The sequence below is a fragment of the Schistocerca cancellata genome, chromosome 6 (assembly GCF_023864275.1).
Source record: "Schistocerca cancellata isolate TAMUIC-IGC-003103 chromosome 6, iqSchCanc2.1, whole genome shotgun sequence".
Classification (NCBI taxonomy): domain Eukaryota; kingdom Metazoa; phylum Arthropoda; class Insecta; order Orthoptera; family Acrididae; genus Schistocerca; species Schistocerca cancellata.
The window spans coordinates 675,646,464-675,659,095 of NC_064631.1; the positions used below are offsets into that span (position 1 = coordinate 675,646,464).

At 42.4% G+C, this 12,632-nt stretch overlaps 1 protein-coding gene across 1 annotated transcript in view; it reads right to left on the reverse strand.

Annotated features, from left to right (window-relative positions):
* The window catches only part of LOC126190701 (F-box only protein 33), a 124,461-nt gene that overhangs the window by 25,228 nt on the left and 86,601 nt on the right, over window positions 1–12,632 (reverse strand). The window lies entirely within an intron of this gene.

Here is a 12,632-nt window from a genome sequence, read left to right on the forward strand (position 1 = left end):
AGAAACTGAAGCTTGAACTGTGGAAAGTAGAGATGCCCCTGTCCTGTATTGTATGGTCACTATCTCCTGGAAGTGTAGGGTGTTCTATATATTGTTCCTTTCAACTGGCTCTAAAGCTTTTATTATGAAGTATGTATGTTGCCCTTTGGGACAGTTGTGTTGCAGTATGTGTTCTTTGAAGTAGTGCACTTCGCTTCTGTAGAACAGTAAAGCAATGCACCATTACAGTTATTAGATTTCATGTAAGAGCGCTTGACTGCAACTGATGAGCCGGATACAGTCATACGAGCTTTCTGCAGGGTTACAGCCTGGCCAGTGTTCAGCCTCACCTGCGTGGCTATGCCCCATTAAGGTTAAGCTATCGCACTGCAGTTGTGGTCCTGTGACCACTCAGCATGTCTGGATGACAGTAGCTTATTGTCTGAATGTAGTAATCATGCACTTTGCCAGTATAAAGTTTTTTTTACCATAGTAAGTTTTAAAAAGTTGTGTTGCTAAAGCTGGGCCCTGGTACCTTAATTCAGTAATTACACACTTGGGCACAATTAAGTTTAACTTGTAAGAACTTTCTAACTAAAGCTTGGCTGTTTAGCCTGCCATTTGTGTGTTTGATGGTTAAAACCTAGAAAGGAAGTTGCCTACCTCCCTTCCTTGTTCAGTGATATTTATACGTATCGTGGGGCTACGTAGTGAAGCTTTGGGCAAGGACCACGGCCATTAAAGCTAAAAATGGACGATAATTTAATTGTACATTGGAAGCTTAATCCTTTCAGACACAAAATGAATAAAATCATTTTTTAAACTTTTTTGTTTTATTGGGATATAACTCTTACAATATTCTGGAAAAATGTGAATTTTTTTTGCGGTATTTCAGCAGGTACAGCATGATTTCAAACTAAAACACTGCACACTAAATGCGGTGGCTTCAAATGAGTCCACCGCCATTAACTTCATTTTTTTCCGTGATAGGGTACAAAACAGTTCCTTTCTGCTGATAAATATAAAGCAACTTGGCAGGAAGAACATATCCATCTGCTTCTATGTGGATTACTTTTTGTGCTGCAGTGTACACATCGCCTTGGTGTGCCATTTACTGGCAGATGTTTTGATTCTGTTATGTGTTTTTCCACTGGAACAACAGCTGTACACTTTTTGTCGCATGGTTCAGATGATGTGCTTGGGTGACCAGGACTGTCTTTGAAAACACTGGATTCTACAAGGCCAGCTACAACACACCGCCGAAATTCCTTTACCTTTTTCTTTTCATTCAGCTTGGTTAGTTGAAACAATATAAATGCATTTCCAATAGAAATATCAATCATATACTAAAACAGTCTGAGCCACCAGAATCTAGATTTTCTGTCAATTGCATGGAAACTATTCATGATGTCCGATTTATCTACACATCCCACGTTCAAATTATAAGATTTCACTATCTGTGGGCAAGGTATTTTTGTAATTGTGCCATCCTTTTCTTTCCTAAAGACGTCTTTCAAAGTTACAGGTGAGTCAATTGTTGATAGTAATGTGACAACACGTTTATCTTTCCATTTCATGCACACAATCCCATCAGAACGAACTGACCAGTGGCTTTCTCCTCTTCGCAACTCTTTGTCTGGATTCAGAAGTGGAAGTCTTTTTCTGTGGGCTCTAATGGTACCACAGGCTAGGATACCATCAAGTTTTAGTGTCTGCGAAAGTGGAACACTAGCAAAAAAATTGACAAAATATATGTGACATCCTTTGCCTTCTAAGCCTTTACACAAATCTTTTACAATCCTCTCTCCCAAACATTTCTCTACTGCACCATCTGATTTCCCAGTGTATACCTCAAAATCACAGATATATCCCATTTTGTCAGCTCTGACCCATATTTTGTACCCCCTCTTGATGGGCTTTTGAGGCATATACTGTTTGAATGATATTTGCCCTTTGAATTTCACCATGCATTCATCAACAGATTGCTCCTTAGTTAGAGCATAACATTCTTTGAACCTTGTCAGTAATTGATTTATTAGTGGTCGAATTTTATACAATTTGTCATAACATTTATTCCCTTTTTGTGGCATAAGGGAATTGTCATTTACATGTATATGAGATAAAATCCAGCTGAATCTTTTCAATGACATAAGTGAAGAAATGTACTGATCTCTGAGTTTTTTGTGTGATGACCAGCAATCACGATATTTGCAAGGTTGGTTGATACACATTATAGCCAAAAACACCTTGAGTTCATCTCTTTCAAGAGGTCTGTAATTCTTACCTTTCTGAGTCACATAAAGATTAGTCTGGAATACTGTGTGTGTCCAGCATATTGTCCCCAAATAGATATAAAAAGAAATCAACTGGCAATATACCTTCACCTTCAGTTTTCCTTTGACACCAACATCCTTTAAAACATCGACAGAATGCATCGTACTGTCATCCCTTGCCCATGTAAAATTCACAGACCTTATAGTGGCATGTTATCTTCAGAACTGAAACTATAATCACTGTCATTTTCAGAACAATTATCACTTTCACTTTCAGAAACAGATATCCTGGTCTTGGCAGTTGTGAATCAATATCACTGGTACTGTCAACCTCAATGTCCACATCAGAAGGAATTTCTTCTAAAAGACACGCCAGAACTTCCTCACCCTTTAATTTGTGAGAAAACATTTCGCGAAACTGAAATTAGAAAAGATAAGCTTCTAATACTATCCCTGCAGCCGCAGTGGTTTCAAATGAAACCACCAGAGTAAATACACAAGAAGTACACGATTTTCATTATTGTTTCAATACATATAGCATGTACTTATATAAGAAAGTGTTATGAATTTGTTCCATGTGTGAAACTTACATTTCAAAGACAAATTCAATCACAAATGAAGATAAAGAGAACCAGCACACCACAAACAATAATGGCACTTATACTTGAATCGAACTGCAACCACATGAGAAATATTGACGTAGTTCAAATTTTCATCACTAGATGGCAGCACCATCTACATCCAGAAGCGTGGTTACGAATGTAGCTACTGTGCTCTTGCCACAAAATCAAAATATCATGGGTGGCTTCAAACGAAAGGGTTAAGCTATTGGGCCGGCTGCTAAGTTACTTCCACGATGGAGGCAGTGACTGTGGTCTTAGTCTCACGGATCCTGCCACAGCGTGTTGCACGTCTGGCCTGGGTTCATCTCTCATCACCTGATCTTGCCGGATGTTTTCCTTGGGGTTGGTCAAGATGCAGAGTTCCATCAGAACCGACCTGGCATTCATTACCTGCCATCATACAGTGGGCCATGGGTGTTGAACATTTGGGAGAGATTGATTTTTAATTGTTGAAACCCATTTAAAGAAATTAAAAAGATCGATTCCATTCCAGGCTCGACAGTCAATAATTCAGCTCTTCAGTCCTATGATATCGGGAACAAACTATTAGAGCAGATTGTTGTGGTTTAGGGGTGTCGGATGATTGATTGGGTGATTTTGGGGAGGGGACCTAACAGCAAGGCCATCGATCCCATCGGATTAGGTGAAGTTGGGGAAGGAAGTCAGCTGTGCCCTTTCAAAGGAACCACCCCGGCATTTACCTGAAGCGGTGTAGAGAAATCATGGAAAACCTAAATCAGGATGGCCAGATGTGGGTTTGAAGCATCGTCCTGCCGCATGCAAGTCCACTGTAATGGTTGTTGTAGTTGAGGCTCAGCTGCTGTTGATTTATCAGTCTTTATTTTGTGATTGTTTCAGAATGAGAATACATGCCATATGAGAGCCACACCTGCTTAATTAGGAGCAACTAAAATATGGAGCCCAGATTTGAGGAGCCACGATGAAGGTATGGTGCAGAAGCTACTTTGCGCACCCAAGCATTTGAGGGGGGGGGGGGGGGGGGGACAGCCTGTTTCTGTTTCATCCTGTGGCAGTGAAATGGTGATGTGCTATCACCTATTAAAGAACCAGTCGCCAAGTTGCAGGCAGTTTGAGAACTTTTTCAATATCAGTAAACTGTCACGAGCTCAGCAGTGGAGATTGATGGCAAGGATAGCACATTACCAGAACAGGTGGAAGGATACTCAACAAATTGGGAGAGTGGAGAAAATTTGGAAGCAGTTGGAGCAATTGCAAAATGATCTGAGTGAATTGTTGCAGTGCGTGGAGATGTGGAGTGGTGATGGTGTGGTAGCTGCAGGTGTGCAGGGGCAATGTAATTCAGGGTCAGTGACCGACGGGAATAAGGGGGCGATAATATTTGGTAAGCTACTCTATCCTTTGCAGAATTTTATTAGTGATACTGGTATAATGTGTGATAGTTCCATTGGTAATGTAGTTAACTTTTTGTATATGCTAGTTGATATATCAGAGAAGGGTGGATGTTTGGTATTGCCGATACCGAACTGATAGTTTTAATTGCATCAAAGATGGAGGGTGTTTTCATATCTTATGTGCAAAGGACTATAGATCATGGGGACGGATTGCACCAACTCTGAAGTCAAATTTTAGCGGAGATAGTACCTGAGCACACCCTCCAAGAGTTGGTGCACAAACATTATGGTAGAGAGCAGGCATCCCAACGACCGACAGGTGACTATACGAAGAGTAAAACCGAGTGTTAAGGCACTGGGCTTGAGCTGTACCAAAAAACAAGTAGAACGCCACATTATTAATGGACTAAGACTGGAGGATAGGGTGAGAGCAGTATTGTGTTGAGCACTACAGAATTATCAACATTTGGAGGAATTATCATGCCAGGTGCAGGGCAAAATGTATACAGACCAAAGGAGGCAGGTTAATATCCAGATCGGGTGCAACCAGGAAGTTGGAAAAAGACAATATAATTGTGATGAAGGCAACGTTAAACGTTTTAGGTTCAGAAAGAGGGGTCACATCCAGAAGTTTTGTGATCAGAGTAGAGGTGGAACAGATACTTGACAATTAAGGAGGCTGAGGCGAGTTAAAAGCAAATACCCTACAGCCAGAATGTTGCAACCAAGAGTTATGACTCTCCCACTTGTGTGATGCCATGTTAACAAGGAACTTGTTTGTGTATTTTTGGGTTCCCGAAGGACTATTATGGCCACTGATAGCAGGTGAGGGCAAAGAACCAACCACATTGTGCATTTCTGATAATAAAATCTGACGGCAGAAGGTATTATGAGGCTAACAAATCATGGGTTGGAATTATAGGCATCACTGAGGTAAAGCTGCTGATTGATAACTTCACCTGGAAAGTGCAGGTTTCTTACGACAAATCTGGTACTAGGACCTGGCTTTATTGCCAAGGTCAATCTCATGCCTAACTTGGCAGATCAGTATTTTCAATTTAGGCATGCCAAAGCAAAGAAATTTATGTTTTCTCAACTTCAGGACATGAAACACCAAGGGGAGGTGGGGGGAGGAAATGATGGTTGCAGCCAGGGGTACAGTTGTGTGAAATGATAGAACAGATTCAGTATTTGTCTGATGAATATAAGACTAAGATTAGAATTTTGTGTGAAAAATTTCCTGATGTCCTAACTAAGAGAAGGGGTTACTCATTTGATGAAGTATAAAACTGAGGTAAGTGATACATACCCATTTAGAGACAGTCTTATAGGTTGTCCCCTCCTCGTATGAAACAGCTAAAGCTCACAGTAGAGATGATGGTGCAGAGGGGTCATCCAACCATCCTCTTCACCTTATTCTTCTCCTATATTCATGGTTAAGAAGCCACAAGGAGGAATTCAGACTTTTGTTGACTCCAGTGAACTTATTAAGAAGATAATTTTGAGTTTGGTACTGTTACCCGATCTCCACTCTGTTTTGCATTGTTTAAAGGAGCTAATTTTTTCAGCACTCTACATTTACCGTAAATCAAGCATGCTACCAAATACCTCTTGAATAGTCTTCTAAGGCATTAATCGTATTTAGCACAGACTGGAACTTATATGAATTTAATCGGGTTTCATTTGGCCTTTGGTGCTGCAGTATTGTCACAATTCTTGGATAAAGTCTTTGAGGGGATTAAATCTGAATTCCTTTACCATTACCTAGATTATGTAATTTATAGTGCATCTATGGAAGATCATTTCCAACACCTTGAGATAGTTTTCGAGATGTTACGTAAGGCTGCCCTTACAGTCAATCCTTACAAGGTGAGGTTTGCTTGTCCCTTAATACAGTCCCTTGGGCATGTGGTATTTGCAGAGGGTCCCACTAAAGATAGTGAAAGAGTTAGGGTGATTACTAAATTTCCTATATCCTGTAATATGAAGCAGGTGGCAAGATTTATAGGCATGACCAGTTGTTCATCGTTCAGACTGATGCATCACAGACACGTACAAGGGGTCCATTGCCCAGTTCTAAGAAAGGAAATTATATACACTTGTCATTGTGGGTGCTTTCTCCAGTTTTACCTCGTTAATACCAACCAGAACGGCTACTGCAAGAGCAGCAGTAGAGGCTCTGAAACGTATATTTGGGGTATCTGGTCCTTGTCAAGTCCTGCTATCTGATAATGTTACCACTGTCACCTCCAATGAATTTAAGAATTTCTTTTGTTTGATATGGGTGTGAAACATCACTGGAATACACCATACTACCCCCACCCAATCCCCCCTCTCACTGAACAAGTCAACCAAATCTCCGGGCAGCCCCTATCGCTTACCACCAGGAGAATCAAAGTGGGACGAAACCTCGAGTTGATTAGCTTATGCCTTTAATTCGGTGAGACACGAGAGCCATTTGAATATGCCGGCTCGACTGATGTTCACTTATGTCCCAAATTCTCTAGTGAGCAACTTGTGGGGAACTGAGGATTTGTTACCTGACAGATTCTCACCTTCCGATAATAGAGAGCAGTGGCATATGGCCCGAAGAAACATTTGTTGGTCACACCAGCAATGGAGAGTATGTTATAATCAGAACAGATAACTTTGCAAATACCGCATAGGGGACAGTTTTTTGGAAGAATTTTGCAGCCATAAGCAAGGGCCATGAAAAAATCTATTTGCTAACCTGTTTTAAGGGTTCCTTCATCACACATGAATTTTTTTACGCCATTCACAGTTAGATTGCAAGATGCTCAGAGTGGTCAGGTTCTTCCGGTACCCATATCACAGATCTTGCCATTTGGTTCGTAGGCACCATCCACTGGGTGTGGCTCTGTCTCAGGGGTGCCGTAAAGATTTGGAAGAAGGGGAGGGGGGGGGGGGGGATTGTTGTGCCCGTTGGTTTCCTCCGCGAGCAATTTGCATTGTGCGGTGATGCTACAGCGTCTTTTTTTTTTTTTTTTTTTTTTTTAGGATAATAAGTTTTAAAAGCTGTGTTGTAAAAGCTGGTCCCTGTTAGCTCAATTTAGTAATTGTGCGTTTGGCCAATATTAAGTTAAAGTTGTAAGAACTTTCAAGCTAAAGCTTGGCTCTGTTTTGCCTGCCATTTATGTGTTTGATGGTTAAAATAAGGAAGCTGCCTACCACCCTTCCTAGTTCTGTGATATTCGTACTTATCGTGGGGCTAAGTAGTTAAACTTCCGACATGGGCCACATCCTTTAGAGCTAAAAAGGGGCGATAAGAAATTAAACTGTTCATTGGAAGCTTACATTGTTAAGCCCATTGCTATGTTTGCACTAAGTTACTTCCAGAACGAAGGTAGTGATTGCGGTCTTAATTTGAGGGATCCTGCTGCAGCATGATGCACATTTGGACTGCGTCCAAGTCTCACCACTCGATCATGCTGGAGGTCTTCCTGGGGACTGACCAATATCCAGAGCTCCGTCAGAACCGAGATGGTGTTCACTTCCTGTCATTGTACAGTGGGCGATGGGTGTTGAACATCCAGGAGAACTTCATTTTTAATTGTTTCCCTACACAATGAAATCTAATCTTTTTCTTGGGCCTCTCAGTCCTTATCCTTCACCCCTCTTCCTTCCCCTTCAATCCTTCTGCATGAAGGACCCACTGGCTTTGAAAGCTTGCGTAATTATAATTTTGTGTGTGTGTGTGTTCTGCCGCCGCTTGGCGAGTAATTTTTTTTATCTATCTAATTAACTTATTGTATCAAAAATTGATTGTTTTCATTGTTATAAAATGTAAAAGTAACACCAATATAAGAAAAAAGAAACATCTGTTAAGGACACAGAGGAGAAAAATCCTCATGAATGACACTTAAGTAGAACAGCAGTGGGCAGAGTACTTTGCAGAATTACTAAATCGTGGTGACTCTCCATTCTCTTCCGTGTGAAATACCGGACACTGTAGACAGCAAAGTAAAGATACCCACTGAAGAAGAAATACAACTAATAATCAAAACCGTAAGGCTTTCAGTGAAGATCAAATTGCAGGAAAGCTAATAAAAGATGGTGGACCAGTACTGGTTAAAATAACTACAAAACTGTTAAAGAATGTTTGGGAGTACGAGAGATCGCCTAATGCCAGGAAGATGGCCATAATCTGCCCTATACTAATGAAGAATGACCCCCCTGGGATGTTGTAATTTAGAGGGATTGGACTCCTTAATGTAAGCTGCCAAAATCTACTCCAATGCCTACTGAAGAGAATGATCCCAATTGCAGAAGGAATTGCAGGTGACTATCAATGTGGTTCAAAGAGGATCTGATGAACTACGGGCCAGCTTTTTACACTCGGATAGGTAAAATGAGAAAGGTTGGGAACATAATGTTGCTATTCACACAGATTTTGTAGGTTCCAAAACAGCTCATGACAGCCTATATAGGGGTGCAACCACCAATGTATTGAAAGAGTTCCTGTTTCCACAGAAGTTTTCATACTGGCCTTAGATAAGGAGAGTGTTATCTCCAATACTTTTTGATTTAATTTTAGAAAAGATAAACAGAGAACACCAAAAATTAAACCAAGCTGGAATAAAACTGGGTAATATCACAACAAATCAGCTTGTGTATGCGGATGGATGACGATCTAATAGGGCTAGCAAAGAGTACCTGTAGCTCATGACAAGTTCTTACAGAAATAGTCCAAGGAAAGCAGGGTACAAATTGACACAGTCACGAGCAAACCACCCAATGATCAAACCCCAAGGATAGCTGATAAATTCACTTTAAAAAGAGTAGACATATTTAAATATTTGGGAAGCATTTTTAATGAGCAGCATAGGATGGACATTGAGATTAAGACAAGGATCACAGTGACAAAAATATCATGTCTCGGCTCACGAGACATGCTGTGCAGTAGAGCAGTTTCGAGAAGTTTTAAAATCAGACTATACCACAGCACGATTCTCCCAGTAGTTCTATAGAAACAAAAACTGCTAGTCTTCAAGGGAAATGTATTAAGGAACATAGTTGGCCCCAAGAGGGACACTCGCGTCAAAGGAATGGAGGACATTAAAAACAAGGAACTGGCAGGCCTGTTCTCCCAAGCTGATATTGTTTGAAGGATGAAGAAAAGAAAATTGATGTGGGCTGAACATGTTATTAGGATAGAAGAGGAAATACTACCACAGGTAGCATCATCACGATCCAGGGAGGACGGAAGTGGGTGAGGATCACCACGTAGCCGGTGGAAGGAAGATAACAGGGATAGGCGGGTGATGAGCCTGAGAAATGGAGAATAGACCATGAAAGCCAGGAGGAATTTACAGAACAGATAGGGTCTCCAAGGCCAAAGCGACAATTAAGAAAGAAGAAGAAGAAGAAGAAGAAGAAATTTAGCAAGACTACAGAACATGTGATGGGAAATGCTATGAAGTCATTGAACCATTAAGTTAAGATTCTAATTCTTGCATAAACTCTTACATACAGTTGGTTTACATGTATATTACTATTCAATATCTGTGTAATGGTATAATAAATATATCTGCATGTCCCAAAACTGTCAGCTGTGTCTGCTGCCAGAAGACATTGTTTAATACTTTATACAAATGAGGAGTGAAACTTTTTTTCTTGGCCAGTCTTGTGTACCAAATGAATGGCTGTGAAAAACAGTATGTATACTTTATTTTTCTGGGCTTTTATTTCCAGTCCTTACGGAAAAGGGCCACTGTTGTCACAAAACGAACCATATAGAAGAATTGATCATATGAATGCTTCACAAGGAGACTACTCAATGGGTACAGTCCATTAGCATTCTTCCAGTGGGTATCCCTCTTGGTATCAGAGTTTTCCACATTATATATATAGAGGGAAACATTCCACGTAGGAAAACTATATCTAAAAACAAAGATAATGAGACTTGCCAAACAAAAGCACTGGCAGGTTGATAGACACACAAACACACACACACAATTCTAGCTTTCGCAACCAACGGCTGCTTCGTCAGGAAAGAGGGAAGGACAGGGAAAGACGAAAGGATGTGGGTTTTAAGGGAGAGGGTAAGGAGTCATTCCAATCCCGGGAGCGGAAAGACTTACCTTAGGGGGGAAAAAAAGGACACCTATACACTCGCACACACACATATCCATCCACACATATACAGACACAAGCAGACATATTTAAAGACAAAGAGTTTGGGCAGAGATGTCAGACGAGGCGGAAGTGCAGAGGCAAAGATGTTGTTGAATGACAGGTGAGGTATGAGTGGCAGCAACTTGAAATTAGCGGAGATTGAGGCCTGGTGGATAACAGGAAGAGAGGATATATTGAAGGGCAAGTTCCCATCTCCGGACTTCGGACAGGTTGGTGTTAGTGGGAAGTATCCAAATAACCCGGACGGTGTAACACTGTGCCAAGATGTGCTGGCCGTAACCCAAGGCATGTTTAGCCACAGGGTGATCCTCATTACCAACAAACACTGTCTGCCTGTGTCCATTCATGCGAATGGACAGTTTGTTGCTGGTCATTCCCACATAGAATGCGTCACAGTGTAGGCAGGTCAGTTGGCAAATCACGTGGGTGCTTTCACACGTGGCTCTGCCTTTGATCGTGTACACCTTCCGTGTTACAGGACTGGAGTAAGTGGTGGTGGGAGGGTGCATGGGACAGGTTTTACACCGGGGGTGGTTACAAGGGTAGGAGCCAGAGGGTAGGGAAGGTGGTTTGGGGATTTCATAGGGATGAACTAAGAGGTTACGAAGGTTAGGTGGACGGCGGAAAGACACTCTTGGTGGAGTGGGGAGGATTTCATGAAGGATGGATCTCATTTCAGGGCAGGATTTGAGGAAGTCGTATCCCTGCTGGAGAGCCACATTCAGAGTCTCATCCAGTCCCGGAAAGTATCCTGTCACAAGTGGGGCACTTTTGGGGTTCTTCTGTGGGAGGTTCTGGGTTTGAAGGGATGAGGAAGTGGCTCTGGTTATTTGCTTCTGTACCAGGTCGGGAGGGTAGTTGTGGGATGCGAAAGCTGTTAACAGGTTGTTGGTGTAATGGTTCAGGGATTCCGGCCTGGAGCAGATTCGTTTGCCACGAAGACCTAGGCTGTAGGGAAGGGACTGTTTGATGTGGAATGGGTGGCAGCTGTCATAATGGAGGTACTGTTGCTTGTTGGTGGGTTTGATGTGGACGGACGTGTGAAGCTGGCCATTGGACAGGTGGAGGTCAACGTCAAGGAAAGTGGCATGGGATTTAGAGTAGCACCAGGTGAATCTGATGGAACCAAAGGAGTTGAGGTTGGAGAGGAAATTCTGGAGTTGTTGTTCACTGTGAGTCCAGATCATGAAGATGTCATCAATAAATCTGTACCAAACTTTGGGTTGGCAGGCCTGGGTAACCAAGAAGGCTTCCTCTAAGCGACCCATGAATAGGTTGGCGTACGAGGAGGCCATCCTGGTACCCATGGCTGTTCCCTTTAATTGTTGGTATGTCTGGCCTTCGAAAGTGAAGAAGTTGTGGGTCAGGATGAAGCTGGCTAAGGTAATGAGGAAAGAGGTTTTAGGTAGAGTGGCAGGTGATCGGCGTGAAAGGAAGTGCTCCATTGCAGTGAGGCCCTGGACATGCGGAATATTTGTGTATAAGGAAGTGGCATCAATGGTTACAAGGATGGTTTCCGGGGGTAACAGACTGGGTAGGGATTCCAGGCGTTCGAGAAAGTGGTTGGTGTCTTTGATGAAGGATGGGAGACTGCATGTAATGGGTTGAAGGTGTTGATCTACATAGGCAGAGATGCGTTCTGTGGGGGCTTGGTAACCAGCTACAATGGGACGGCCGGGATGGTTGGGTTTGTGAATTTTAGGAAGAAGGTAGAAGGTAGGGATGCGGGGTGTTGGTGGGGTCAGGAGGTTGATGGAGTCAGGTGAAAGGTTTTGTAGGGGGCCTAAGGTTCTGAGGATTCCTTGAAGCTCCGCCTGGACATCAGGAATGGGATTACCTTGGCAAACTTTGTAAGTAGTGTTGTCTGAAAGCTGACGCAGTCCCTCAGCCACATACTCCCGACGATCAAGTACCACAGTCGTGGAACCCTTGTCCGCCGGAAGAATGACGACGGATTGGTCAGCCTTCAGATCACGGATAGCCTGGGCTTCAGCAGTGGTGATGTTGGGAGTAGGATTAAGGTTTTTTAAGAAGGATTGAGAGGCAAGGCTGGAAGTCAGAAATTCCTGGAAGGTTAGGAGAGGGTGAGTTTGAGGAAAAGGAGGTGGGTCCCGCTGTGACGGAGGACGGAACTGTTCCAGGCAGGGTTCAATTTGGATTGTGTCTTGGGGAGTTGGATCATTAGGAGTAGGATTAGGATCATTTTTCTTCGTGGCAAAGTGATATTT